Source organism: Crocodylus siamensis, chromosome 5, assembly GCF_052110815.1.
Source record: "Crocodylus siamensis isolate JL-2025a chromosome 5, ASM5211081v1, whole genome shotgun sequence".
In the NCBI taxonomy this organism is placed as follows: Eukaryota; Metazoa; Chordata; order Crocodylia; family Crocodylidae; genus Crocodylus; species Crocodylus siamensis.
Window position 1 is genome coordinate 116,215,838 of NC_143399.1, and position 25,843 is coordinate 116,241,680.

The 25,843-nt window shown below is 41.5% G+C and overlaps 1 long non-coding RNA gene across 2 annotated transcripts in view; it reads left to right on the forward strand.

Moving 5' to 3' along the window:
• Nucleotides 1–25,843, forward strand: part of LOC149864466 (uncharacterized) — a 74,242-nt gene that overhangs the window by 31,158 nt on the left and 17,241 nt on the right. For both annotated transcript variants that reach the window (XR_016442529.1, XR_016442530.1), the window contains one exon: nt 1,554–1,601. This is a non-coding gene — a long non-coding RNA (uncharacterized LOC149864466). The remainder of the gene's footprint in view (nt 1–1,553; nt 1,602–25,843) is intronic.

The following is a 25,843-nucleotide window of genomic DNA, read 5'->3' on the forward strand; positions in this document are numbered from 1 at the left end:
GCCTAAAACTAATGAAAGGTATGAAGCGATAACATAGTCTATCAGCTTTTATGTGTCTTTATTTTAGTCTTTTATGTTTACATTTCTCTGTTCCTGAAAGTGCAAATGCTACAAGGATTTAAAGCTAAGGACTTAAGAGCAGAAAGAACAGACTTTCTGAGAAATCGGCTCTTTCCTTTCTATATCATTCTCCTTTATCACATTTTAAATATCACACATGAAAAGAATATTTGGGGCTATTATCAAATGTACATCTCAGCCCTTATCACCATTTAAACAGGGTTTTCAACTGCTACTTTTTATTACTTTTTAACAGGGCATGATTGTGCCTTTCCACCCTTGCCCCACTTCTATTGTTCCTACCCTCTGTATAGATCTTTAGATTTACAGTGAACTTTTTGTTGGGATGATGTTTCAGGGTAATAGAATACTTGCTCTGACTTCTAATTGGAAAATGAGTTTCTGTTGGGAAATGATGGCTCACTTAGGTACTATTTTCTGAACGCCCCTTCAGAGTTGAGGTTTGGCAGCATTCACAAAGCATTGCAGGTAGCTGATACAAAAGCTTCTGATTTCAGCAATCACCATAGAAATCTGCATCCTGTATAGTTGGATGTTGATGTAAAACTAATTAGTTGTTGTTTAAGGGCTCGGTCCTATGACTGCTATCCATAGGAGCAGTTTTAGGCCTGAGTCTGCATTGAATAGGTCATTCAAGGGGCAAACAGCCTACTCAATAAACAGAAATATTAGACTGAGCTATGTTCAGTGTTAAAGCCTAAACACCAGAACAGTGCAACTTTTACACTACCCCTTCCTTTACATATGGTATTGAAGCTCACCAAGCACCTATTGAAAACTGTTTTTCTAGGTTCATGTACATGATCATTCTACCTTATCACCTTACTGAGAAGTTATTTATCAAGTCATGGACTTTGTTCACGTTAATCTTCCTATTTGAAAGACAATAATGTAACCTGTTTACATACCTAGATTTTCATTATAACCTTCCAAGTCTATGTAATTATTTCACAGTTAAAGTGTGTACACTTTTTTTATTAAAGCATTTTCCCCTGGGTTGAGGAGGGCTATCCTTTTATGCCTTTATAGAAGTGTAGACTTTGCAGATCATTTGCTACTGAAGTATCATCTTTCATGATAAATAAAAGAAGACTGCCTTGCACTTGATTCTTGCAGTGGTGGAATGTTTATGAGAGTTTCTTCAGATATCTACTAGTCAATGGTTGGCCTCTCATTTTTCCCCTCATAGCTTGACGACCAAGTTGTAGCAGAGTTCATATTTCACCTCGCTCCAGGATTGAGTTTTTGCTTTAGTTGTGGTGGATAAATGAATTTCCAGCCTCAGTGAAATATATCCACTGCTATGTTACATGAACAAGGATTGATCTCTTCAACATATGTAACTTGTTTGCTAGTGCATAATTTCTTCTGAAGACATTGACAGTGCCTTCAAGTTTTGGGAGGTTTTTAGATAATTAATCATAATAGGTTCTACCCTTTGAGCCTGTCTCTTTTTTGTCTGTTCCTTCCAGAAGTGCCAGCTGGAATAATACGAGGGTTACTGGCAACCTGTACAAGAGGTATGGACACACGAAGCATTGTACCAGACCATTATTAGTATCTTCTAAGGGAAGTACCAGACTATTATTATAGATGTATAATAAAATCTTAGTGCTTTTAACTGCTGATTCAGCTTCACTGTTGGGCTAACTATGGCATGGTCATGATGTGATATAATTGAATTCCTATTTCCAGGTAAATTGAACTTCAAGTAAATAGAACTCCGTTGTTCAAAGCTATGCAGTTTGGGTTATAGTGTTTGTTGTAATGTTTCACTGTTTTGCTTATGATGGCTACTATAAATGCATCTGGCACCTCATCTACTTCCCAAAGTCTAAACAGCAATGGTTAATTGCCTGCCCATCCCTAATAGCCCTTTGGCCTGGTGTGATTAAAGCAAACCATTTTCTGCAGGCAGCAGTACATAAGGTGGGAAGGTTAGCATTATATTCATTCCCCTTCAACTCCTTAACCCAAATGTCCAGGTTCACATTTACACTTTGGAGTGCCTTTGGCAGAGTACAGCTCAAACTCACATTTCCAGAGCTGCAGTGGGGACACCCAGGGGCAGATTCAGGATTGGCCAAGAGGGGTGCGGAAGCAACAGCCTGTTCTGCAGGGATGACTGCATCCACCATTCCCAAACCCCCATGTTTTCCCCCATCCACTAATGTGAGAAGACCAGGCAGGGGGAGCTTCCAGGAACTTCTTAAAGTCCCAAAAGCAGGTAAAAATCCCCCCATGGGCTGAGGAGGGAGAGACAGATTGAGGTAGTCTGGTGCTGGTGCCATTGTGAAGGCTTTGGCTTCTGTGATTACTGTCTGCTCTTTGAGAGAGGCAGTGATCTTCTGGGAAGAGAGAGCCTCCACCTCACTTCACTGGGAAGGAAGCTCTTCTCAGCCAGAATGGCTGACCTGCTTGACTAAGCCTGCCGGGGGATGGGTGGACAACCACCAAAGCAAGCCTGCTAGGCAATACCTACAACACCAACAGGTTAGGGCACCCAAGGGATTCCACTCCTACCTCAGCCCTGGAATAGTGTCCTCCCAGGAATGTAAGGAAGTCTAGGGCCCCTAATGGGATGCTTATGTGTCTGTACACCAGTGCCAGGAACTTGGGGAACAAACAGGAGGAACTGGTCCTCCTACTAAACAAGAATGACTACAATCTCATAGGAATCATGGAGACCTGATGGGACTCCACCTAGGGCTGGACCACTGGTATAGACAGCTATACCTTGTACAGGAGAGATCATGCAGATGAAAGGGTTGGGGGTATAGCTCTCTATTTCAAGGATAGCTACACATCCCTGCAAGATGACATGGGCACCAAAAGGGAGGGCGACTAGAGACCCTCTGGGTTAAAATACATGGGGAATGTGGCACAGGGGACACAATGGTAGGAATCTACTACAAACCCCCTAACCAGGCATAAGAGCTCAATTAGGAATTCACTGGGAAATTGGCTGAGGCTACACGCTCTCGATTCATGGTTGTCTGGGTAGTTGAAGTCTCCCAGGACATCTCATGGGAAGAGCATTCAGCCAAATCTGAACAGTTGAAAAGCTTCCTCACGTGTGTGGGTGAACTCTACCTGACCCAAGAAGTCCATGGACCAACACGAGATAAAGCACTGCTGGACCTGGCACTGGATAAAGGGGATGATCTAGTCAGTAACCTAAAGATCAAAGAAAAGCTGGGAGACAGTGACCATGAGCTGATCATGTTTACTATCCATCGCAAAGCTGGCAAGTCAGTCAGTAATGCAGAAGGCCTCAACTTTAGGAAAGCTGACTTCGATAAGCTCAGGAGGCTTGTGGTCGAGGTCCTAAGGGGCCATGACTTGACAGGGAGAGGAGTCCAAGAGAAGTAGTCGCTCCTTAAGGGAGTGATCCTGGAAGTACAAGGGATGTCCATCTCATCTTGCAGGAAAGCTAGCAAAAGGGCACAGCACCCCCCTTGGCTCATCAGGGAACTGTTGAACCTCCTACACCAAAGAAGAGAGGCTTATGAAGATAAGGAATCACCACAAAGGAGGATTACTCTGCACTGGTCCGTACCTCTAGAGAGCGAACAGGAAACCCAAGGCTGCAACCAAACTCCACCTGGCTACACATATCAAAGACAATAAAAAGTCCTTTTTCAGATATGTGGGAGTCGGAAGAAAAGCAAGGGTAACATTGGACCCCTGCTAAACCAAATGGAACAACTGACAGCCAGCACCCAGGAAAAAGCTAATCTGCTTAATGAGTACTTTGCATCATTTTTTCACCAATCCAAAGGGACCGCCCTGCCTAGCAAGATGTGGGACAGCCAGGGTGAGGGTTAATTTATACCCATCATTGGTGTAGACCTTGTAAAGAAACACCTTGAAAGGCTGGACACCTTGAAGTCAGCTGGTCCTGTACAGATTACAGAGTACTTAAGGAGCTGGCAGGAGTCATAGCCCAACCACTGGCCAAGATTTTCAAAACTCCTGGTGCTCAGGTGAAGTACCTGAAGATTTGGAAGAAGGTCAGTGTGGTGCCCATCTCAAAGAAAGGGAGGAAAGTGGATCCAGGGAACTATAGGTCAATCAGCTTGACCTCAATCCCCACTAAGATTCTGGAAAAAATTATCAGAGACTCTTCTTGACAAACTGGCTGATGGCAGCATCTTGAGGGATAGCCAGCACAGGTTTGTTGTGGGTAAGTCTTGCCTGACCAATCTCATCTCCTCCTATGACTAGGTGACATATCACCTGGACAAGGGAGAAGAGATTGACGTCATGTATCTGGATTTTAAAAAAGCCTTTGATCTGATGTCCCATGATCTCCTCTTGGAAAAAATGGCCAATTGTGGCCTCAGCTACATCACAGTCTGATAGCTGGGGAATTGTCTCTGAGACCAGACTCAGAGTGGCGGTCGATAGAAGTGAATCATCACGTGCTTTGTGACCAGTGGTGTCCCCCAAGACTCCATCCTTGGGCCTGTTCTCTTTAACGTCTTTATCAACAATGTGGATACTGATGTCAGAAGTGGACTGGCAAAGTTTGCTGATGATGCCAAACTTTGGGGTAGAGTATCCACACCTGAGGGTAGGCTGGTGATCCAGGCTGACTTGGATAAGTTGAAAAAGTGGGAAGATACAAACCTGATGACATTCAATACCAACAAATGTACAGTACTCCACCTTGTGGGGGAAAAAACCCCTATAGCATGTTTATAGGTTCGGCAGTGCTATACTCACTAGCACCAAGGCTGAAAGAGACTTAGAGGTCATGATTAACCACAAGATGAACATGAGCCACCAATGTGATATTCCAGCTGGTAAAGCAAACTAAACTCTGGCTTACATCCATAAATGCTTCTCAAGCAAATTTCAGGATGTCATTCTCCCACTATACTCAGCCTTGGTGAGGCTGCAGCTGGAGTACTATATCCAATTCTGGACTCCACAATTCAGGAAGGATATGGAGAAGCTTAAGAGAGTCCAGAGGACAGCCATGCATATGGTTGGAGAATAGGCCTTGTGAAGAGAGGCTGAGAGCCATGGGACTCTTCAGCCTGGAGAAGCACAGGCTCAGGGGTAACTTGGTTACAGCTTATAAATACATTAGAGGTGTGCATCAGGAACTGGGGAAATGTCTGTTCACCAGAGCGCCCTAAGGGATGACAGGAGATGACAAGGTCCAATGGTCACAAACTCCTCCAAGACCATTTTAGACTGGACATAAGGAAAAACTTCTTTACTGTCTGAGCCCCCAAGGCCTGGAATAGGTTCCCTCCAGATGTGGTGCAAGCACCTATTCTGGACTCTTTTAAGAAGCGTTTGGATGCTTATCAATCTGGGATCGTTTGACCCTAGCTGACTTCCTGCCCTTGGGTCAGGGGGCTGTACTCAATGATCTCCCAAGGTCTTTTCCATCCCTGATGTCTATGAAATCTATGATTCCCATAGGCTTCATGATGCTTACCCATATTGTGGGCTTAGTGACTTTAATCAGTCATACCTATTTTCACTTGCCTGGTTGTTTTTTTCTTTTCACTTTAATATAATGAATATCCTGTAAGGCAGGCAGTGGACTGAGTGATTCATTTTATGTTTCCCAATATAATGTAGCAAATACCCATCAAAAACTTCCAGATAATCTTTGAGTACCTTTTGTTACATGTGTTTTAAGTTCTTCTGCTGGGATTTTGTGTGTGTGTGTGTGTGTGTGTGTAATTTGTTCAAGGTTTAATATCCCCTTGATTAGTTAATGCATTTACTTGTTGTAGATTAACGTAGTGTCTGCTCCAGCTGTACTACCTGAAACTTAAGTCTATATTCTCCTCTTTAGTATTCTGCTTGTAGCTCAAATTATTCTGATGGTATTATGATCACATCATTGTAAAATTTAAATTTGACTTGCTTGGTTGCAATTTGTTTTTCTCCCTTACATAATGTTGAGGATGCCTTTGTAGCCTACAACATTCAGTGATGTTCTTCAGTCTGTTTGGCATTAAATTTCCTGTTTGTTTGTGTACTGCTCTCATGTTTCTATCTGATGTGAATCTGAGTTTTGTAAACCATTTGTTTGTGCTGGTCTGTACTGCATGGATGTCCTATATAGAGCTGGAAAGAGAACTTTTCCACATACTGGATCAAGATGAAGAGTTGAAGAGTCTCAATTGTTCATGAACCAAAATAAAATTTTTAACCTGTTAAAGTTTGAATCAACAATTCAAATCAACTTTGAAACATTCTGTTTTCAAGTTTGACTATTTTAATGGAATAATTGGATCACATTTTTAAATAACTTTTTAAAACAAAACTCTCCAAATTCTGTCTTGAAATGCATCAAAATAAACTATGTCAAGAACTTCTACACTTTTTCAGTTTTTTAAATTGAAAAATGTGTTAAAATTGACTTGTTTCCATAACAGGTTTTCAGTTTTGACAAATAGGCATTTTTTAACCAAAAAACTATTTCTTAGAATTATGTCCCCCTCTAGTCATGTAAGTTTAGATGCTGATCCTAATGAGTCATTCCCTTAATACTTCTGTACTTTCTTATCTACAAGTTATTGTTGGCACTGGATTTAAGACCCAGATACCTTGTGCCAGGAGGATTCACACCCTCCTGGCACATTTTATTGATACACAGTGAAAGCAGATAAGAGTAATGCAAACAGTTCTACATCTACCAGTCCCACAGTTCACAGATTCAAGATTCATCTGGCCAGTACATGAGCTTCACATTGAGGTTCTTTTGAATGTCAGATGTCAGCAGCCTGGAGGTTGGAGGGCAAGGCCTCCCTCCCAGTGGAGTGGGTGAGATGCACTGGTGGTGTGGCTTCTGTCCATGGTGGCCTTGGGTTCCCCTCTCAGGGACCTTTTACTACTCTGAAATCCCTCCTTTCATATCCTTTTTTCCATCTGATGACTCGTCATCTGTGGGCATTGTTGATTAGTGTCTCTGTGGTAGTCCTACTTTCCATGTTCTGTTCTGTCAACACATTCCTTTGTTTTACAAGCCTGTCACATGCACACATTCTAATTTGGGATTTCCTGGTCTTCTCCTCAAAACATTCTAATTTGGTCTGTAATGCAAAACTGGAAATCCCAAGGGCTCTGCAGCTGGGCACTGTGACTTGAAACCAATGCTGCAGAGTCCCTTATTTCATGTTATAGAACACTGTGGTACATGTCTTCACTTTCACAGCCTGTATGTCTAGACCTTTGCTGCTTGCCTGTGTCAGACACAGTGGGCCTTGAAGAAACTTTGTCACAAACAGGTTTAGAAATCAATTAACTCTTGCTGTTGCCCTGTACCATTGTTCTAATGCATAACTACTTTACCTGCAAACCAATTCCCAAAAGCAAAACTCTAAATACCATTTTCTAGCCATGAGTTTTGACATGTTTTCTCTTGACATAATAAATGTACATGAGCACAGGGCATTTTTCATTATTTTATTTGGGTTTCTTATTCTTCCTAGTACTTACTGGGCTTCCTCTGAATATCAGTTATTTCCTCATTTGTGCATTTTTTTCATCACGAATTTTGCTAGACCTTTCCTTGGATGCGCATATTTTTCTAGTGCTATTGAGTAAATTATGTGAGTTGTGTTCAACATTTGGACATAGAATTATTCACTACTTTTACCAAGAGCAATAGGTATGCATAGAGTTAGCGCAGGTTTTCAGAGCATCCTCATTTAAGTTCCCACATCTTTCATCCATATTATTACTCTATCACAAATTACTGCTGCTTTGAAGATGAGTCAGACAGTTTGTGCAGTTTGCCAATACACTGATTCACTGTTTCTCCATATTCTTGATTAAAAAATGTTGAAAAGCTACCTGTCACAGATGACATTGTTTTGTGAGATGAAAAAAAACTTTTGGAATGCTCCTAGGATTTGTCATGGGTCATCTCAGCCTGCTGCTAGCATATCCAGAAGCTGTTGGTACATGTGGCAGCCTTTTCCCATTACTGCTAATAGTCTGCCTGCTTTTATTTTTTCTCTTTTTTTTTTTCTTTGATGCAGTACTGTTGCAATTTTGTAGTTTCCCTATTGTGATCTAAGGAATTTCCAGTTGCTAAACAGGCCCTTTTCATGTCCATCTGCTCAGGGACAGGAATCTGGTATGTTGCCATAATCAGGAATTTTCTCTTTGTGCAGTTTTTTTTTTTCCTTTTTGTTGTTTTTGTGGGGAGGTTTCAATATTCATGGTTTCTGATTTTGAACACTTGCAGCAGCCAATTCACTTCTGACACCATGGTCAGCATTCAAGCATAAAGAAAAAGTCCAAATAAAGCAACATTCGGTTTTATTTGTTCCTCCACATATGCTGTTCTCTCTCATCAAGCACTTTCAGAAAGTAGAGCTTTCTAATTTTCTATATATAATCATAACATAGCACCCTATTGGGAAACTATTTGTAATAATGCTGTGCTTCCAAAGAACATTAACTGAACAATAAAATATATTGACATAACACATGAACATTACATTTTAACTTGGATACCTGATGGAATCAATGGAAGGTTTACCACTGAATTAGAGGGAAGAGGAATAGGCCAACTGTCAGACTTGGCAAATTCTATTTTCAGAATGAGTGGAATATATTAACAAAAAGAATAATTCTATTTGTCTTAGGCACCCTTACTTTAGCATGTAAGACTGTGGTGGGCAATTATTTCAGGTGGAGGGCCACGTAACAAGTTTTGGGACTGGGGAGCTATCGGGGGTCGCATGGGTAACCCTGCCCATTGACAGTTGCCCTGCCGTCTTGTCACCATCTTGGGACTGGAAGTGCCACCCTCTGACTTTTACCATTGGAAGTCTTTCCCCTTGCCACACCGCCCCCATCCTCTTTTGGGGGGGAGGTGCCATCTTGGAACCAGACAAAAAACCCAAATCATACACTAGAAGTCAGACATCTACTATAATATATTTTTGATTTTATTACAAAAAAATATTTGATCATGATTTGTTTGCATAGTGTATGTAGAGGTGATTGCATAATAACTCAAGAATAATGTATATAGAGGTGATTGCATAATAACTCAAAAATAAATTCTTAGTTTTGTAAATTGTGTGGTGGTGTGTGTGGTATTGTGTAGTATGTGAGGTATGTCTGTGGAGTTGTGGTAGGATGTGGGTGTGTGTGGTGGGGTTATTTGTTTGTAGGGGGCTGTGGAGGCAGAGTGTGGGTGTGAGGGATGTTGGAGGGATGTGAGACTCCCCCCATACTCCCCCCCATGATGCAGCAGTAGGTGGGGTGCTCAGGATGCAGAAGCCTGGTGGAGCACTGATCCAAACACTGTTGAACATCACAGTGAGGTGTGCAGCCTTCCCTAGGCCATCTGTATCACCAGTGCTGCCTGCCAGTCATGCACAGTCCCCACACTTGCACAGTATGGGAGGGAAGGTCGATGTGCTGAAGCTGGTTGCCTTCCCTGCCAGGGGTGCACTATAGGTGAGGAAAGCCCCAGGCGCCTTCCCCTGGGGTTGGGGGGCAGGCAGGGTTTGGCATTGGGCTCCAGTGCACTGGGAGCTGAGCCAGAAGCCGTGGACCCTTGGCACCTCAGTAGAACGTTGTTTTAAAGTCTTTTAAACAATACTGTTCTGGGGAAATTCTTTACATGAATGCCCTTCTGCATTGGACTCCAAAGCAAGTCATTGCTTTGTGGTTACAGATGGTGGATCTGCCTCTCTTTGCTGCATGACCTGTCATGACGCATGAAACGCACGCATTTGCAGACAAGGTTCTTTGGGTGAATCTGATTCACCCAAAGAACCTTGTCTGCCTGTGTCCTTAGACCAATATGGCTACAACCTGTACCCCATAACATTTGCATTTCTGCATTTTGGAACTTGTACAGCCATGGTACAGGAGGAGGGAAGTGGCGTTTGTTTTTTCTGCTGGGTGTTGAGAAAGCAAATATTCTTTAGGTCTTAAGAAACAAGCTGATTGAGGTTAAGATCTACAGACTAAGCCTTTTTTTGCCTAGAAATTAAATGTAGTCCTAATTCAATCATAATAAACTCTGGTCATCAGAGTTTAAAGTCAGGATCATAAGATATTGAGAAACAAAACTTCTGGTTAATGGAAATGTAATGTGTATTAGTAATTCACTTACTGTTTCATAGACAGAGATTATGATGTTTCCCATGGGTCTTTTACCAGATCAATAGGATCTATACAGTAGATTCACACTGTCCTTGTTCACAGTTGCACTATATTTTAACAAAGATATGGAAATTAACAAGGGCGCTGGAACTAAATCTTAGTACTAAACCTCTATTGCATCAGAGTTCATAGCTTTCACATATCTCTGTTACTCAGGCTGGATCTTTGGAAGTGGCCACCCAAAATCTGGGGAATATCAGATTTAGACCTCAATTAGTACTTATTTTGTGGCTATGTTTCATGCTTGTGATTACTGTTGTGCTCTGTTATTTTAAATGAATATCAGATGACAAGATGCACAACAAATACTTAAAATACTTGCAAAGCATTATATATATTAAAGTGCCAAGTAAATGCATAATTGATTGTGGGTGACTGCCACTAAATAGTTTATCTATAAAATAACACCATACTTAGAGAATTATAAAATAAAACAGCACCTATGAAGGAGAATAAATCTTTCAAATTAGAAACTAAAACTTCCTGAAATACTCTTTTGTTTTGCATGCTGCACAGTGTACTGGAATCATTGCCACTTTAATAAGTTTCAAGACTTTCAAATGGAAGTATTTAAAACTGAAGTAAACATATGGGGGAGGCAGGTGGTCATTTTCCTCAATAATGGGATATGATATGAGTTCGTTTAGAGCACTAAATTGAATAGCAATACGTTCCAAAATACAGAAAACAAAACAAGCAAAGCCTTCTCAGTGTTTTTAATGATTTTATTAGAGCTGTTTCATGGATGTGGCTGTCAGTGGGTAGATGTTGACTTTTTCAACAGAACTGACTGTAAAAAAGCAGTGCCTTTATTACTACATTTCAGAAGTAGATCCAAGTGGAAAAAAACAAAGTTCTGAATCTGCTTTACTGATTGACAAGCAATAGGAGAGGAATTAATGATAATTCTCAAACACCAGTCTCAATCTCACGGTAGGTGAGCTGAGCAAGAAAAAGACAATACATCATCTAGTGAAATTTCTTTTTTTTCTTTTCTATCAGGAAAGTTAGGGTAAGTTTTCTGAAATGCTCAAAAGATGTCAGATAATCAGTGTAAAATACTGCATAATATATAGTCTTCTATTTTCTTCTGTATACTACAGTGGGGAGTTTGAAATATAATATGACATAGAACTCAATTCGATTAAAACATTTGTTTTTATCTAGTTACTCATCTTTTTTTTTTCTCCCACTATTTCTCTTAGACTATTCTACAGTCTAATAGGACAACTTGGTCCCAATGATTCTTCCTTTTAGAAAAACCACAGAAAGGAAAAAAAATATTTCCCAAAGGGTCTAGCCCTCCCTATGCCAACTAGGTCCCAATTATGGAAAGTATCCCTATTCTGGCAGACTTAAATGCATCCTTAGCTATAAGCATCTATTTAAAGGCTTTTGTAGATCTGGGTTGCAGTACTTAACAGTGCTGCCAACTCCCCAAAGCAGAATTAATACATTTTATAGACAGAGAAAGAAACTGAGACCTATAAACGCAGAGGGTCTAGGGATCTATTGGGAAATCCACGTCCAGTCCCGCAAACCTTGGGAAATCCATACAGCATCCCCACTACACTACTTTCCTTGCTTTGCCCTCCCTCAGAGTAATAGATTCACTTATTACACAGCCATGCTGCTATCCACATCTCAGCTGTGCTTGCATTATATCGTTATTGGGCATGAGTGAGAGAGAAGTCCTGTAAACTGCTGAGCAGAAGCCATTGCCACTTAGAGAAAAAACCATTGGTTGCCAGGAAAATAGGCCAAAGCAAGCAGCTGCTTCCTCATCCCTTCTCTCTGTGTAGTGCTCAAAAAAGTGCACTGACTATGTGATGTTCCTATGGAAAAATATATGTTGTTTCAGGGAATCCAGCTGGGTATATTCTTTTTTCTCTCTCATCAATAAAGTGAAATCATTTTTACCAGTGGTCAGTTGGTTTGCTTTTTGTCAGTTTATTTTAGCTCAGAGATGGTAGGAAGCCCAAGGGCAAAAAGCTTTCCTATCAGGGGTGGGTGAGCTTTGACTCCTTTGGCTCATTTTCTGAAAAGATCATGCAGTATTAAGTGTACAACCTCTCTGGGTTCAGTATATGCATATAAGCCAGCAGCACCTAGTGCAAGGTACTTGGTATTAAATTTTTCTCAGTGAATAGTAATGAATTTTTAAACAGTCCAAATTTAATCTTTTTACTCCAATAACAAATGATAACAAAAATGAATAAAAACTTACTAAGAACACATTTAAAATCACAACACACAGACTGTCTGAGAGCTGCTGTCAGTACAGATTGAATTGACCTCCTCTGGAGCCCCACTTGTGTTATTTCTTCTTCTCTGCCAGTGCTCAGGGCATGATGCATGCTCCTGGCTGAATTAAAAGTCATCCAAATGCCTCTCAACTTCCTTACATTTCTGGGATGCTGGACAGATCTGCCACCCCTTTAGCAGCAGGAGCCAAAGCTCACTCAGCCGATCAGTCAGTGTTTCCAAAAAGACAGCTTGTTTCAGTCAACCAGACCCTACCCCTCTTCACAAAGTACTCGCAAAATGCTCCCCTTTGGGCCTCAGCTGCCACACCTACTCCAACTTGGTTGCTAGGACAGTCTTTACTCCCTTAAACCTCAGTTGTTCACCCAACGTCAGCCCACCACCATATCCCCACCAAGCATGCTCAAGAGGGTCTCACTGACCTTCCCAAAATGCATGTATTTTGAAAAGTTCCCTCCTACACTATAGGTGGGTTATACATGTTCCCTAAGACATGTGTCTACAAGTCTTGCTGATGTAGGAGGTCCTATCAGTACAAAGGGGACCTATTTGGTGGTCAACAGCAGTAAGCATAGCTAGGGGTAGTTGAGTAGGATACCTGCCCCAGGCACCAATTTTGAGGGGGTCCCACAATGCAGACACTGGGGAACCTGTGCTGTGGTGGAAGCAGCAGCCTATACTTTGTACCCTGGGGTGAGGAAGTAAGCCTTGAGCACACCTCATCTGCTCTCAAGTGCCCAGCACTGCTTCCTGCCCAGGGTGCCAAGATTCTGAAATATGTCAATGATCAAGAGGATTTTATTTCTTAAACTGAAGTCCAGTTTATGGACTGGACTACTACTTGTTGCAGAATCAAGGGCATAATCTCTAGAAATTCCCAGACTGGATTCAGTTCAATGCCTGTGTAATCCAGGATCCCATCTCTGACAGTGATCAGAACTGGAGGTATACTATATGGCCACACCCTTCCCCTCTCCCCCAAATTTTAGCCATACAATTACCATAAATCAGGATATACCTGCTATAAACTTCTATCTAAAAATGAAAGCATCCATTCAAAGCAAATTAATGGAGTCATTACTGAAATATCAGTGGAATGTACTATTTAGTAGTGTCTTGACCCCTACATGCCTGGGATTAGTACAGCTGAACCTGATTACAATGGAATTTCACAATAAGCACAGCAACATGCCACCAGAAAAAGAAAGACATTTGTCAATAGAAGGGGACATTTAAAAGCTAGAAGGAACAGTTATGATCATTTATCTAAAACGGATCAAAAAGCCTCACCTAATTCTGCATTAGGACCTTAATTTCTGTTTGTCGCTCTAGTATACTCTTTAACTTTTTATACATTTGTTCTTGCCTAACGGCTTCAAGACGAGCCACTGCTTCCCGGTAGCAGGGTCCCCTAACCCCTGCTACTTGGAAAATGGAAAGTCATCATCGGAGAGCTGCCATCAGGTAAACAGCTGCAGAGAAATAAGTGGCCAGGGGAGCTACAGACAGGAGCTACAGGTCAGTGGGGGACTGCATGACAGCTGGCTGCATGGACACAGGCAAAAAGACTCCAGGCAGGGAAGAGGGCAAATACTGCTGGTCAGTGGCTTAAGCTTAAGCACCTGAGGGCAGACCACAGCAGGCTGAGTACTGGGCTAATTAGAAACTCCTGGGCAAGGTGGAGGCTTAACATACTGAAAGTCTGGCTCCTGAACTAGAGAGCTTAACATAGCCCTGACATCAGTTGAAGGCAGAATTCCTGCTAGCCTCAGCTGTTCAAGAAGGGGAACAAGGTACAAGGTACCTGGGGAAGCTGCATGGAGACAGCAGTTAAGGGACATAAGGGCTTGCTGGGATTCTGGGAGACCGGGAGGGGTTTGTGTTTGAGTATTAGCTGGCATAGTATTGGAGGTTTGGGTAGTGGTGATGTGGAGGCCATGGGTGGAGTACCTGGCAGGCACTCTATAGTGGAAGCTAGAAAGGGAGAGACCTGCAAGAGTTCAGGGGGCTATGTGGAGTTAAACCTAAACAGTGAGAAGCTGGAGCTAGTAGCCCTGCAGAATCAGGGACTTATGGGGAGAACCCAGTACAGGGTACAAGGCCCAGTGTGAAAAAGTAATAGGGCCCATGGCCCAGCCCAAGGAGAAAGAGAATGGTTTGGCCAGGGTAGTGAGCCAGGGGACCTGTTGAACATGAAGATAGGGCCATGGGGCCCAGTAGATATCAGTTCAGTTTTGCCCCAGTGGGGCAGAGTAATATCTGAGAGGCTTGGGCATGGCTATTGGGGCAGCTGAAGGCCATGATTATAGCTCTCTAGGCAATTAGTATCATAGGGTCACAATTGGGGCTGATAGAGCCCAGTGTCAGAGAGCTGGCATCCAGAAGGGTTGGAGCCCAGGGAAGAGACTGTGCAGTGGGGTTGGAGCCTTGAGTCAAGTGGGTAAATTGGACCAAGATGTAGAAGAGGAGTCCTGCTCAGGGCGGGGAGTTAAGTTTGAAAAGGAGCAGGATTAGCTGGAGCACCAGCCTCCAAAGGCAACCTCCCTAGTTGTATTTTACAGTCAAAATGTGACAGGCAAGGTGTCAGGGTGAGACCCTGAGAAGGCAGAATTAAGGTGGCCACCAAGGGGCATCATGGCCATCAAGGGGCCAATTCTATTACACTCCCTAGATAAATTGTTCCATTGGTTAATTATCTTTATTATTAAAAAATGTTTGTCATTCCTAGTCTGGACTTTACTAGCTTTAGCTTTCAGTCATTAGTCCATGTTATGCCCTCCATTAATATTCATTAACTATGTTGTAATTCTTTTAACATTCACTGAAGCAATTCAGGCCTGTCACCCTAGGTTTCAAATCATATTCTTAAAAAAAAAAATCCTCCCTTATGTCAATAACAACACACTGAATTATTGCAACAGAAGGAATTCTAAAATATGTTTTCCCCCATATTCACCATCTATGCACTCTTTCAGTCTGGTAATGAAGGAGCAGCTTTTTTTATTCTGCTGCCATATGGTAGCAAAAAAGTTAGGAATGTGACTTACTTCTTTCATTTAGCAAAAGTTGAATATGCAGCAAAGTGAAGGGAGGGCATAAGTAGTGTGCTGCAGTCCATCCTGCCTGTGGTCCTCATGAAGAGGAAGTAACTGACAAAAAAGAAATCTGGTGAAGGCATAGAACTGAGTTTTGTGACAACTTGCTGCATGAGCTCCGTAAATTTGAAAAACTCTTCTTCCTCCATGTTGCTTAAAATTCCAGGTCTATTTAAACATATATTGTGAAAACGAAGGTTCAAAATGTTGTTTTGTGTTGCATTGATATTTGTGAGGGCGAGCACCCATTATTGTTCGCTCATCCAAGAAGACTTACGATGTGAGAAGCTATTACAAGTCTCATTACAAAACCAAAAATGTAATATTCTGTCTTACAAAGCCTGTTCATCTAGAGAGGCAGTTAAAAGAGTTTCAGCTGCTGTTATAATCAAACCGTCCAGTCAGTCCCTGAAAGTTTAGCACCAAACTTGGCTCTGGTTGTTTCTGTATTGAAGCCCCACTGCAGCCTGGTGTTCCATTGTTTGGAGGTTTGTTATACCAAGTGAGCACAGCTTAAACTCCGATTGGTTCTCCAGAAAGATGGATTTCAGTATGCTGTAGGGAAAGTTATGTTTACACAACTATGTTTCAATGGATTTTCCAATTAATAATTCTCTACTGTGCTCGATGGATAAGACTTCAGGCATGATCTTGAATGATGTATTCCATATGTGGAACGACTATTGAAATCAATTTGAATTAGATACATGAAATGCATGTTGGATCAAGCTTATAATATATGGACAGAGAAATCCAACAGAGACTTGAAACTGCAGAGTTCGGAGCGCTCTAATCTGATCCTGTGAAGCACTTAAGCATGTTGAATAGGCCAGACCTTTTAAGCTACCCACAACACCTGCCAGAATCAAACCTATGAAGAATTGTACTATAATTTGCAGAAAGACTTCAAGAGAATAGCCCAGATGTGATGCTGAGGTAGCAACTTGTAGGAAGAGCCCCACAATGAGAGTTGTTAAAGAAAGCACCTACACTACACTTCTTCCCTTCTTTCAATACGGGTGTTATGGCAAGGGCAAAAGGCAATGGTCATAAGCTTTCTGGCCATGCCTCCAGTCCTTGGGACTGTTGGCAGGTAGTGTAATGGCCTGAAATGACCCACCAAAAAGAAAGGCAATCTTTGAATTCCCTTCCTAAGCACAGCTGTACTTTGCTAAATGGTAGTGAGCAGCCCAAGGCCTTTTTGATTGGAAGCACTTTTGTGTGGAATGAAATGTATTGTATCTTCACCTGCAATCTTTTTTTTTTTTTTTAATAGTGTTTTTGAAAGGAAATAAGACTAAATGGTTAGGGGGAGGTGGATCAAGGAAGAGCTAAGAAATATTTAGGTAAGCACGTGAAGTGTTCTGCCCTTCCAAACTAGCTTCAGAAACTTATTCATATCCTTCCCTTTAAAAATGTGAATGGTTATTAAGCAGGTGTCTAAAGGGGTGCAGATTACAGGGCCTACATCATAAATCTCGCAGCTTACCTGTCTGAGTAACACTGTACATAATAAAATGATATTTACATGCTGTGCGTCTTCCAGTTGGTATTAAATGCTCATTTCACAAGTCGTATTGCCAGGCAGCTGCAGTTGTCCAATAATAGTTACCTGCAGGTGCACTCGCTTTTAACTGTGATTTTGGTTTGCATTTAAGACATACGAAAGTTAAGTTGACAGTCTTACAAATTCCCAATTGAGCTTTCTAATAAAAAGGTAAAATTAATGGCTGCTACATCTACAGGTGAGCATTATTGAAAAGTCACGGCTGGCCATCAGTTATCATTTCCAAAATAATTAGAAGGGAGGCATAAAAGTGGAGTGACAAAGGGGTTACTTTTACTGATTATCATATTATGCCATATGCAAACTTGGAAATATGTTTGAACAGAGCATTTAAACAGCTGAGGATTATATTAATATTGATACACTATTGGTCTGGTGCCATGAACTGCTTTTGTCTGCATATGGCAGTGTAATCTGGAGGAGGCAGCTTAATTTATGAAAAGGCTCTGAGCTAGAGAGAATAAGACAGAATACACAGTACTGGTGCCCTGCTTTGCACCTGAAAAGAGGATGTGATATATTCGAGATTGAATTCAGATCCATTCAGTTCAAGCAGAAATAACAAGCTTACGTACAAGTGCTCCACCTGGTGGTTCCCCTCAATGGTGTAAAAATTCATGTAGGTTTTTTTATTATTTCAATATGTATGCATTGCTTTTTTTAATTTAAGGAAGTTGCTAATAATTTCATTTAATAAAACTATAATTTAATCACCACTTGCATCTGTAGAAACGTATATCAAAGAGTGTCAGATGTCAGAGCTTTTCTTGTATGGGAGCCAAATGGATGTGTGTTTGTTGTGTTTAAAAACTAAGACTCTTCCTACCTAATTCTTTAAGTATTGTTGCTATATCTACCCTGCTACAATTACAGGTCAAAATTGGTTAAGATGGAGCTATTACATAAAAAAAAATTAGTATGTATACCTAATGCAAAGCTTATTCAAACTCTAGGTTTTCCTGATGTGGACAGGACTGGATAGGGAGAGAAAGCCATGGAACTGGGGAAAGGGTTAGCAGGCCATGAGAAAATTTGGAAATTATTCTGGAAAACAATATTGTATGAGTATTGCAACCAATGAGCTCAGATTACAGACTGAGTTTTGTCAAGGCTTTTGGGTTGTTTGGAAACACTTATTCAGTTGAAGTGGATTGACTTCCAGTTTCTACATGACTTATTTTCAGCAGTAACTGGAATTTACTACAAATACAACACCTAAAACAACACTGGAATTCTTGTTTATGATTATAAAAACCAAATAGATTTTGTTCTCCCAGTGTTTTCCTTCTGATTTGTTTGTTGGTTTTTTACAAGGGGTTTGCTTGCAGTAATATCTCTTTTGAATAGCAGTAGTAGGTTCATTATATTACTACTGGGCCTAATCATCCAAGAAGCAGATATATTCAGTATAAATAAATTAAATTTTAGGAAATAATGAGATCTTCTAATTGAGTTCATCCTTGTAATTCGATAAGATTCTCTCCAATATATAAAAAAAATGGATTTTGTTTGCCTGCACATTGCTAATATGAAGATCATTAATTCTGCATTTTCTTACACTCTGAGCACAGGTGAGATCTAATACATTTTTTGTAATACTAAGGAAAATCGCATTTTGATTAATGCACAACATGAGCTTTGACTCTTTAAATGAAATAGGTCTGGTACATCTACTAAGTATCCTGCTAGTTTGCTTTTAACATCACCCTATATAGAAATAATCGATGCCATGTGACTCTTAAGTTTTATAGATGACATTCAAGACTTTACAGCCAATTTAAGAAGAACTGCCATATCACAGTTTTCTGCTCCCATTATCACATACAGGAGGACATTAGAGGCTGTTTAATGCCTCATTATATGTATCCATTGCCTGACAAGGTTGCATTCTTCACCACATCTTATTTGAACTTCCGTTCTGATTATACTTTACATTGTATTTCTTCCATTCTGTATTCATGACTATAAAATATCATTGACAAATATGTAAATCATTTTTTATTCTCTTGTTGTTTTTCACTTTGAAAGGAGGAATAAATAGATCAATTCTCACATGATTGGGTTTTGTACCTGAAGCCCAAAAGCTTGTGTAACATCTTTCCCAACTTTACAGTTGTTGTTCCAGTAAAAGATATCACAAAAGAGCCTTGACTCTTTCTCTATTCTTGCACAAACAAACATTTTAGAATTCATATCTTGGACAGTTCTCTGGATTCTGTCTTTTCAATATACCAGGGATGGTCTGCCTTTCAGTACTAAGATATTTGACACACAAAAGGGTCATAGGAGAATAAGGACCCATCTTACCTGTGGTATCAGTGTGTGCCTACTAGGCCTGTGTGAATAGGGATGTATTCGATTTAGATTTGGATTTGGCTGATTCAGAGGACAGTGATTTCATAGATTTCATAGACATCAGGGCTGGAAGGGACCTCGAGAGATCGAGTCCAGCGCCCTGCCCAAAGGGCAGGAAGTCAGCTGGGGTCATAGGATCCCAGCAAGATAAGCATCCAATTTACTCTTGAAGGTGCTCAATGATTCAATTAGGAGATTTGGATCACTGTCCTGAAATGGGGAATCACTGAAATACCTATAACTTTGACATTTTATGGCTGATTTGGATAAAAAGTGCAGGGAAGGTAGCCCCTTCTGAGGGCATGAAGTCTGCTATGTTTCAAGGAGTTTGGTGCAGGGATTTCTGGGAAACTGCACCTCAAACTTCTGAAGGCAAAACTTGTGACATGAGTTTCTGTGTGCGTTAAAGCACAGTGGGATGAAACCAGAAGGGATGGTAGCCTGTAACAGGAGCCTTTCTGTGCTCAAGCAGAAACAGCTCACAAGAAGGACAGAAAGGCTGCAGACAGAGGCTTATGTGCTGTTTCTACATCCCTTCCCCAGAGCACTGGGATTGGAAGGGGACTCAGGGAAAAATTATAGTCACTGGCCAGCTACAGATGTCAGTCTCCCCCCCCCACTCCCCCTCCCTCTTCTGTTTCTCTTCTCCTGAAAAACTGCCTTCCAAATTTCCAAATATTTTCCAAATCAATTCAGAGGCTCTAAATTGATTTGGAGGGTTTTTTTCTTCTCCTGATTAAAATCAGATTTGGTGATTTTTGTCTTCCGAATCAAGCCGAATTTTCTCCGAATCAAATCATGGACCAAAGCTTCACACACCCTTAGTGCCTACATGCCCCACCCACTCCCACACTCCAAATCCAGAAATATGCCAGTCAGGCAGCTCAGGGGCTATTCTTACCAGTCACTTGCAGGCATGACAGATTGGAATCAGTCATTATTCCATGGGAGACAAGCTGGCATGCCTTTAAAACTATTTTAAGAATCTAATCTGTAGTAAAGTAAAGAATTGTCTCAGCATGGGCCCTTCAATAATGAAGGAGTCTAAAAGACTGTAACGAGGACCAGGAATTCTCTGTGCAAACCATAATCCCTTTTACTGAATTTAGAGAAAAGAGTTTCTTTTTCTCTTGAAGCAGGATGCCCCCAGAAGTAATGGCTATTCTTTTTCTTTCTAGTCCCCGTACCATACTTATTTTCAACCTCCTGAGTGCAGCTGAAGGAACCACCAGAAATTGATGGCAGTGTCTACTGTAAAGCTGCAAAGTAGTGAGGGAGGGTATTATGTAGATCTACTGTCCCCCCACCTGTTAGGTTTAAAAAAAAAACAACTTTGTTCTTGTTTTATCAGCAAAGTTTAATCTCAAGAAAAGAGTCTCAAAAAGGAAACTAGGTTGGTAAGATCCAGGACTGTGGTCTCTGCTTAACTTGGTCAGTGTTTTTGTGTGATCATGGTAGACTTCATTGGAAATTTTCTGGTAAAACAGTTGTTTGTTTGTTTTCTCCATAGAGAATGCTGATTTAACTGTATCAGAGCAATTGGTGGGAACACACTGGTTCCATTAAACTTTGAATCTATATTCATAGATTTATAAATTGTTAGGGGCTGGAATGGACCTTGTAGATCATCGGGTCCAGTCCCCCTGCAGTAGGCAGGAAAAGACAACTGGGGTCAAGTGACCCCCAGGAGGTGGCTGTCCAGTCTCCTTTTGAAGATTTCCAAGGTAGGTGACTGCACCACCACTGGAAGGAGTTTATTCCACAATCTGGACACCCTGTCTGTGAAGGAGTTTTTCCTGGAATTGAGCCTGAAGCGGCCTTCCAGGAGTTTGTATCCATTGCTCCTGGTCTTCCCCAGGGGTGCTCTGGTGAACAGCTGTTCACCAAGTTCTTGATGTACTCCCTTGATGTAGCAGTAAGCCGCTATCAAGTCCCCTTTCAGCCTTCTCTTCTGTAGGCTGAAGAGGCCCAGGTCCCTCAGCCTCTCCTTGTATGGCTTGTTTGGTAAGTCCCTGATCATATAGGTGGCTCTTCTCTGGGCCCTCTCAAGTTTTTCCACATCCTTGTTGAATTACGGTGCCCAGAACTGGGCACAGTACTCCAGTTGCAGTCTCACTTGTGCAGAGTACAGTGGGAGTAACACTTTCTTTGTTTTGCATAAGATGCAATGGTTAATTCATGCCAGCATGTTGTTTGCCCTGCTGGTGACAGCATCGTGTTTCTGGCTCATGTTCATGAGATGGTCAATCACTACCCCTAGGTCCTCTTCAGTGGTGATGCAAGTCAAATTGTTGTCATGGAGCCTGTAGATATGTTGGAGATTGTTTGCCCCCAGATGGAGCACCTTACACTTCTGAGTGTTGAACTGCATCTGATTCTGGTCCACCCAGCTCTCCAGCCTGTCCAGGTCCACCTGTAGCTGCAACTTATCTTCTGGCATGACCACACTGCCCCATAACTTAGTGTAATCTGCAAACTTGGCCAGTGAGATTTTTACCCCCACATCCAAATCATTGATAAAAATGTTGAAAAGCACCAATCCAAGCACAGACCCCTGAGGGACACCACTGGCCACTTCTCGCCAGGATGACACACATCTGTTCATGAGAAATCTCTGGATCCTACCATGCAGCCAGTTTTCCACCCACTGAACTGTTGAACAGTGAAGCCCACAATCTTCCAATTTTTCCAGAAAGATATCATGGGATACTAGATCAAAAGCATTTTGGAAGTCTAGGTTTATAAGGTCGACCTTCTCTGCTGTGTCCAGGTGGCAAAAGACCTGTTCATAGAAGGAGATGAGATTGGTAAGACACACAATGAATCCATCCCAGCTGTCATTCAGAACTTTACCCTCCAATGAGTGTACCACACATAGATTCTTTAATGAGTTTTTCCAGGATTTTCCCTGGGATGGCGGTTAGGCTGATTGGCCTATAGTTGCCTGGGTCCTCCCTCTTCCCTTTCTTGAAGATGGGCAAAATCTCCCCTGTGTGCCATGATTTTTAAAAGAGTTTTGCCAGGTGTTCCACAATGTCTTCAGCCAGCTCCATCAGCACTCTTGGGTGAAGTCCCTCTGGTCCTGCTGTCTTACAAATGCCTAGCTTTTCTTGTTGGTTTTGCAGCAGCTCAGCATCCACAGTGGGAAGGCTATCATCCCCACCATGTCCCCTGTTATCCTCATCTCACTTGTCTTTCCTAAGTCTGGTGAAATACCAAAGCCAAGTGGGCATTTGGGAGTTCAGTTTTTTCCTGTGTCCATTATCAGCTGTCCCAAGGTGCCTCCCACTTCCATTTATTTTCCTTCTGCTCCCTATGTACCTAAAGAAGGACTTCTTATTATCTTTGACTCCCTTGGCTTACTTAAACTCAGTCGCCACCTTAGCTTTCCTAATCATTTCCCTACAAGTGTGGACCACGGTTGTATAGTCCTCCTTGAGGACTGTCCCTAGCTTCCACTGTGTGTATGGCACTTTTTTCTTTTTCAAGAGGACTGCAATGTCCCTACTGAACCAGGAAAGCTTCCCAGCCCTTCTGCTACCTTTCCTCTTCACAGGAATGGTTTTCTTTTGTGCTTCAAGGATCGTGTCCTTGAGGAATGACCACTCTTCATGCACCCCATTCACCTTTCAACCCTGGTCCTGCATCGCCTCCCCTACTAGTGCCCTGATCCTGTTGAAGTCAGCATTTTTGAAGTCCAGGACTTCAGTCCTCCTAGTTGATTTGTCAACTTTGCAGCAGACATTGAACCTGATGAGCTCATGGTTACTGTTGCCCAGGCTACCCTCAAGGTTCAAGCCATACACCAGACCATCTCCTTTGGCCAAGGCCAAGTCTAGGAGATCGATACATCTGGTTGGCCCTTGCACTTCCTGGGTCACAAAGAGCTCCTTGATTACAGTTAAGAAGCTACATGACCGATCCAACCTAGCTGAGTGTTCCTCCCAATATGAGCTTGGTCAACCTGCCAGGTTTCTTGACAGCCTGCTCACTAGCCAGACAGTTTGCTGACAGGAAAAAGACCTGCCAAGAAACAAGCTTCACTAGCCTTGCATGCAAGTAGGCCACCCAGGTCCCCATCTGGCAGCATCTTGGGTTCCCTAGCTAGTGACTTACTGGATCCCAATTGCCCAAGCAGATTGGGTGTCTCCCCAGGTAGATCATATGATGAGTCAACTCTCCATCTGGGGATAAGTCATCCTTCTGGCAGCCAGTAATTGGCTGCTATGCTGACAGGAAGCCAGATCCACCCAAAGCACAACCTTAAAATCAGCAGGGCAGATAGCAGCAAGATATCTATGATTTTAGCAAGAGACTTCTATAGACTGTGCTGATCCTGGCACCTTGCCTTGATTTCTGCTCCCCTCCTGCCCCACTAGCTCTTGATCTTTCTTCCTACATTCCTGGTACCTTTGTCTGGCTTTTGGCCCTTGGCTTGCTCCCAGCTGCAACTCTCAGCTCCTGGCCTGGTGTGATCTGTGGTGTCCTGACTCTTGCTTCCGAAACCTGGCTTGATTTATGGCTTCCTAGTTCTGACTCCTTGACCCTGACCTGCTCCTGATCACATCTTTGGCATGCAGATTCTGGTTTGATCTCTGGTTCCAAACCCAGTGCAGACGTGTTTGACCGTAGGTCTAGCCGCTAGTCCTGATTAATCATGACCTTTTTGGGACAGGCTCTCTCCCTGCCTGTATGCCTCACAAGAGGATGGTCTGTCTCATTTATTAGGGATGGTTTTGTTCCCTTTCAAGCTGGCTAGTAAAGTCCAAATCATCAAAAAAAATTGACCTTGATGAAAAGAACTGCTTTAAATGAAATTCCAACAATAATAAAAATAATAAAAAAATAATTCCAATAATAATAAAAATATGAAACTGTGATTGCTGAACAGGCATTCCAGTTCCAGTTCAGCAGCACCAACCAGCAACATTCATCAGTAGCTTAGATAAGGATTTTTATTCAACTTTATAAAATGCTTTGTAGTTACAAGATGCTACAGTTCTGGGGCCATTGTAGTGCGTCAGTTATGCACCGAAAGACAAACTAGTGAGAGACACTTCAGATATTTTGTGATATAGTTTTACTTATAAAATACTTACAGGATCTATAATCTTGAAAAGAGGGTCAAAACAATGGCAAAACTTCACATAGAAATCCCAAGTAAAACATTACCGTGTCAAGTTTTAATTACCACAACAATTTGTTTGTTTTTTAACACTCTCTCTTGCTCTTGGCAAATGCTTTTAAGGCCTTGAGAAACCCCTTAAGCCCAAATCATCAGCCCTTGATTGATGGCTGAACTTTCTTAATATTAAGAGACCTGTGTGGAGAATGGAAGGATTCCGAATAGAAGATGTCTACTATTGGAAAGCTGGTTTCTTTCCCAATAGTTTTAAAATGCTTCCCCCTCTCCCCCCTCCACCCCAGTTGTTTCAGGTCAAAGTGTTCCATTTCAATTTTAATATTTTGATTTTTGTATTAATGAACTTAGACAAAACTAAAATGAAAAGTAATTTCAAACTGAAAAGTAAAATACAATGTCAATTGCAATATCAATTAGATTTTTGTGTTTAAAAAAAAATATTTTTCCCCAATACTCTTTCAAAATAAAATTTGAGCCAGAGGACTTTGTAAACCTTTAATTTTGACAGAAACGCACATTTTTATTCTTTCTTTGACTGACCCTACTAATTATTCCCAGTACCTTAAATGGGCTAATCTGATTTGAGATGGGTGCTTTTAACCCATTCTTGACTGTGCAACACATATTCCTCTAACACATGAAGTGCCATGAGGACATTAACCATTGTCAACAAGAGGCATTTTATATGCTAGGCAAAAGAGAATTCATAGCCTAAATAATCCATTTAACATAATCCAGATGCAGTTGCTTTAGGAAAGTTTGATGAGGAGTCTCAGCCCAAAAAGTGTCCTCAAGTGCTTTACCTTCTCTATATAGAGTTTCTTACTGAAAACTGTACCATTTTTAATATGCATTTCATTGACCTCTATGCACATCGTTATTATGAAAATATCTTTTTTTTCCAAACCAGTAATCTCAAATTCCATCACCTAACAAATATTTCAGTTTGACTTTGGCTCACAGCTTTTTTACACTCTTTTTATAATTAGATTTCTTATTGATTTATATTTTATTCATATTTATTTTAAAAGCTGGTGAGGATTGTTATGATCATTTAGCCTGACCCCTGCACAACAAAAGTCATAGAAATGTATTCACTGATTTCTGTCTCTATTCCAGCAAGCTGGGTTGAGCTACAACCTAGCTTTTAGGAAATCTAAAATAGTCCTGCAT